General features: G+C 41.6%; 1 protein-coding gene across 1 annotated transcript in view; it reads left to right on the top strand.

Annotated features, from left to right (window-relative positions):
• The window catches only part of FAM81A (family with sequence similarity 81, member A), a 99,512-nt gene that overhangs the window by 38,841 nt on the left and 55,071 nt on the right, over positions 1–5,600 (top strand).

Raw genomic sequence — 5,600 nt, 5'->3', positions numbered from 1 at the left:
AAGTCAGGAGTTTGAGACCAGCCTGGCCAACATGGTGAAACCCCATCTTTCCTAAAAAATATATATATGAGAATTAGCTGGGCCTGATGGCGTGTGCCTGTAATCCCAGCTAACTGGGAGGCTGAGTCAGGAGAATTGTTTGAACCTGGGAGGTGGAGGTTGCAATGAGCCAGGATCGTGTCACTGCACTCCAGTCTAGGCGACAGAACAAGACTCCATCTCTAAATAAATAAAAAAATAAATAGGGAGAGTGGGCATAATATAAAACTGATACTTGGCCAGGTGCAGTGGCTCACGCCTGTAATCCCAGCACTTTGGGAGGCCAAGGTGGGTGGATTACAAGGTCAGGAGTTCGAGACCAGTCTGGTCTACGTGGTGAAACCCCATATCTACTAAAAATGCAAAAATTAGCTGGGCGTGGTGGTGGGCACCTGTAATCCCTGCTACTCAGGAGGCTGAGGCAGGAGAATCATTTGAACCTGGGAGGCGGAGGTTACAGTCAGCTGATTTCATGCCACTGCCATCTAGCCTGGGTGACAGAGTGAGACTCTAACCCAAAAAACAAAACAAAACAAAACAAAAGCAAAGACAACAAAACAAAGAACAAAATAACCTGATACTTGTAGTGTCAGTTTTAAAGCAGAGGTGTGAATATATTTAAATTGTATTTCAATGATGTAGAAGGTGTATTTTTTATTTATAGATTCTTGATGAATATCTTCTGTAAATTGCCTGGGTTTTTATTATTATTATTATTGCTGGTTTATGGCTGTTTTTCAGTTCACGCAGTAAAATTTTACTGGGTTATTTCATTTTTTAGAGTCATCCCTCAGGTGATTTTATATTACAAAAGTAAAGTTGAAGCCATTCTTAAGATGTGGAACTTACTCCTAGATCCTGATAGAACTAGTCAAATTGAGATATATTAACACTGTATCTTGGCAAATTTGCCTAGATAAGTCTTTATGATTTTCTATCATGTGACTCTGGACAGTTATACACTGGAAAAAAAGTAAAATATATTATCAAACCATTACCCTATGTGATCCTCAAGAGCTAGAACAGAGTCTTACTGTTTCTATTTTTTTTTTTTTTTTTTTTTTTTTTTTGAGAGGGAGTCTCGCTCTGTCGCCCGGGCTGGAGTGCAGTGGCCAGATCTCAGCTCGCTGCAAGCTCCACCTCCCGGGTTTACGCCATTCTCCTGCCTCAGCCTCCCGAGTAGGTGGGACTACAGGCGCCCGCCACCTCGCCTGGCTACTTTTTTGTATTTTTTAGTAGAGACGGGGTTTCACCGTGTTAGCCAGGATGGTCTCGATCTCCTGACCTCGTGATCCACCTGTCTCGGCCTTCCAAAGTGCTGGGATTACAGGCTTGAGCCACTGCACCTGGCTTACTGTTTCTATTTTTAACACCTACCAATGTCTAAGACATAGTAGGAGCTCAATAAATGTTTCATAATCAAAGGCTCTGGGTCTCCTTGCCCCTTCCAGAACCCTATAATTATTGCTCATATTCTTTCAGCAGATTCCAATGTCAAAACAGATGACTCTTGTATACTAGTACACAGTAAGTGCTTAATAAATGTTAAATGGAAGAATTTATTGCTTTAATACATCTCCATCCACAGTCTCTGTTAGCAGTTTGCCTTGTGATATGGAGAAGCTTATCAATTATTTATTCCTCAGAAACTTTCCACAAATGATCATCATAATTATTAATTTAGAGGAAGTAATATAGTCAACTATGAATTATACATGTCTGAGTTATCCATACTGTCTTTGGTTTAAGCCATTATCAATCCCTGGAAGCCAAGCCCTGGTGAAAAGTCCATGGTCCTTTTATTGGTGGTAAACTTTCCCTTCCAAGCCAGTTTGATGGCTGGGGGAAGTAGTTTGGACCCCTATGTCTTTTTATAGCTTTAGCTGTGTCTCTGGCGTTTGGGAACCAGGCAGTAGGGTCTGCCACTTGGCTGGTTAGAATCTGCTACTACTTTAGTTCCCATGTGCTCAACTTCATGATGTCCTTATAGCTTGGAATGTTGGCTTTAACCTAGTTAGGTTATGGGAAACTGTATCAAGCCCTCATCTAATTGAATGTATCATACATAGTTTGCTAGTTTAATAATTTGCAAATGGACTACTGGAGTTTCTGAGCTTGAGTGATGAGTGCAGCATTGGGCTTTATTAACATGGCAAAGCAGAGGCGTAGACAGTGATGTTAATATGTAGTTGGACGGACATACAGGACCTTGGTTCAGTGTGCTTCCAGTACTGCCAATGAGGGGAGTTTTGGCTATTGGACTTAATGCATTTTACTTAAAAAGAGAATTTCAGCCTGCAGCTCTGTGATTTGGTTCTATTGAAACAGGTATATCAGCGGAGGGGTTTTGGTGATTATCATCCAAATTCATTTTGTTTTCATTCTATCCACTAGATTTGGCTTGTTGTGTGACTTGACTCCAGGGGAGAAGACAGTAAATTGAGTGGAATTCGAATATTTGTTCAGTTCTGTTGACAGAGGTTTTTCAATGTAAATTAATAAATTCGTGTTCTGGTGTCTGCTCCGTCTCCAGTACATTTTAGCTTGTCTGAGTCCTCTTTGAGGACCTGATCATGTTTGGGTACCAGAGACTGATAACAGCTCAAATCAAAGGGATTGATAACAGCTTAAACCAAAGACAGGATGGACAGCTAGAGATAGTCTCTAAGCCTTCAACTCGGAAGATCAGATCCTAGAACATGGAGCTAAAGTAATTGATAAATCACTCGCGAACCCACTAATAGCCAGGCATTGTTAGAGGCACTGGGGTTGCAGTAATGGCCCAAGCACACAGGCCTCTGGTCTTTGCCCTACTGCACACTTTAGTGGGGTGTACAGGCAGTCAATGCTAAGTAACCAAGGTGATGTTAGCCGATGTCAAGTGCTCTGATGAGAGGATGTGATGGAGAGTGACTATGTGGCTGTCTTAGAAAGGATGGTGGCCAGGCACGGTGGCTCATGCCTGTAATCTCAGCACTTTGGGAGGCTGAGACAGGCAGATCACGAGGTCAGAAGTTCAAGACCAGCCTGACCAATATGGTGAAACCCTGTCTCTACTAAAAATACAAAAATTAACCAGGTGTGGTGGCGCGTGCCTGTAGTCCCAGCTACTTGGGAGGCTGAGGCAGGAGAATCACTTGAACCTGGGAGGCGGAGGTTGCGGTGAGCTAGGATCACGCCACTGCACTCCAGCCTGAGCAACAGAGTGAGACTCCATCTCAAAAAAAAAAAAAAAAAAAGGATGGTAAGGGAGTAAGGTGACGTGTGAACTGAGAATGGAATGACATATGGGGCCAGCCAAGCCAAGGTGGTGGTGTTGAGGGAGGAGACACCAAGGGAGACCACTCCAGAGTGAGGGAAGTGCAGGTTCCAAGGGCCATAAACAGGAAGAGGCGGGGCATGTTTAAGGAGCAGAAAGGGGACCAGTGGATGGAGTGTTGTGAGCTGGGGGAAGGGCAGCTCGTGAGACTTGAAGGTTGTGAAAAGAAGTTTAGAGTCTGGAAATGGGAAGCCATTATTTAGTGTTCAGCCAAGGAATTTAAATAATGCCCTCACACTCTTGGTGCTGGGGCTACATTAGTGAATAAAACACAGATAAAAGCCCTTGTCCTTGTGGATATAGGCTGATTTATGTTTTAAAAAGTTCACGCTGGCTGCTTCGTGGAGAAGGATTTTAGGGGAGCAAGAATTGAAGCAGGGAGACAAGTTAGGGGGCTACTTCAGAGTTCAGGGAGAGGCATGGCATGGTGGAGATGGAGAGAAGAGGATGGATTCTGGAGTGATTTTGGAGATAGAGCTGACAGGACTTCTTGCCTATTGGAGGGAGAGACTTCCATCAAATGGTGGAAATGCCAAGAAGGCAATTTGATATATGAGGCTGCAACTGTGCTAAAAAGCCCTGTAGGGGAATACTACCTTATAATTCCCTACTCTGCTGTAGTTGGGCCTTTCTCTAGGTGATTTGAAATTATACTTCCTCATTTCCAAATCCTTCCCAATCTAGGAAGAGTTGGAGAAGGAGGAACATGGAGAGCTGTTTCTTTCCTGGTTCCTGGCAACACTGGCCTGTCTGGGGGGCTTAGATGTCCCAGGGGATTGGTTGCCATCACCTTTGCATAAACAGCATTATATAGCACATTGAGGCTCCCACAGAAGTCCCTATTCCAAGTCGTCTTGGGAAGGGAGATTTTTTTAAAGATAGACCATATCTTTGAAAAAATAAATGAGGACTTGGGACATCACTTTTTCAAGGTGGCTAGCTTCTGCTCCATGCTTGTGTAAAGCACGTTTATTGTGTGGACCTGGAGAATGCACTTTCCACCCTTTAGTTTTTCTTGCTGCAACTGAGCTCCCTGAAGGTATGCCTGATGCTCAGTACACAGTAGGTGTGCAAAAATAAGTTTCTTGAATTGAATTGAAAATAATGGAGAATTAATGCCATATATAGTGATATAATCTTTTTTTAAAATAAATGCATCATGATGATGTATTGTTTCAAAATGACAAATACAGGAACATTATTGACTTTACAGAGGAATTACTTTTCTAAGTTTTCATTCTAGAATGTATTTAAATAATAAGCCATCTAACACCTTCTGTTTTCATATTACTTTCTAATAACATGAATACTTTGTTAATGTCAGGTAGAATTCTTTCCTGTGTTCTTCAAAGCACTTCTTTCTTAAATTTTTATTCATTTATTTTTTGAGACAGAGTCTTGCTCTGTTGCTCAAGCTGGAGTACACTGGTGGGAACATGGCTCACTGCAGCCTCTGCCTCTCAGGTTCAAGCGATCCTCTTGCCTCAGTCTCCCAAATAGCTAGGACCAGGGGTGTGCACCACAACTCGTGGCTAATTAAAAAAAAAAAAAAATGTGTGTAGAGACAGGGTTTCACCAAGTTGCCCAGGCTAGTGGCAAACTCCTGGGCTCAGGCAATCAATCCTCTTGCTGGGATTACAGGAGTCAGCCACCACACCTGGCCCCAGAGCACTTCTAATGCAATACCTTATTCATTTGCATAAGAATTTGGAGAGTTAAACGGGCTTTTTTATTTCTAAGCTTTTTTTTACAGCACATTTTTTTTTTCTGGCTATAAAAGTAATGTATGTCCATTGTGGGAAATACAAAAAAAAAAAAAGAATAAACCATAATCCCACCCTAGACACAAGTAAAACTTTCACATTCTAGTATTTTATATGCATCTTAATACACAGCTGGAATCATGCTCCATATTTATTTTCTATGCTTTCTTTTTGCTTAATATTAAATTGTACACACTTTCCCTTGTTGGCTAAAAGCCGTTTGTGAACCTCTGAGTGTTTGTGTAATAATGTACCTTGTAAAATACTTGACGTGTGTATCACACTATGAAGACATTTTTATGCATACATTTTTCTTATTATTTCATTTAATATTAATTCCAAGAACTAGAGTTACTGGGTCAAAGGTTATGAACATTATGAATACATATTTTTTGGCATTGGTCTCCAGAAAAGTTGTATTGGGAAGGGCCAGCTGTGCCTTTTTTTTTTTTTTTTTTTGAGACGAGTCTTGCTCTGTC

The sequence above is a fragment of the Colobus angolensis genome, unplaced genomic scaffold, assembly GCF_000951035.1.
Source record: "Colobus angolensis palliatus isolate OR3802 unplaced genomic scaffold, Cang.pa_1.0 Scaffold19, whole genome shotgun sequence".
Taxonomy (NCBI): domain Eukaryota; kingdom Metazoa; phylum Chordata; class Mammalia; order Primates; family Cercopithecidae; genus Colobus; species Colobus angolensis.
The sequence above is the reverse complement of the archived record's forward strand: the minus strand, read 5'-3'. Positions and strand labels throughout refer to the sequence as shown.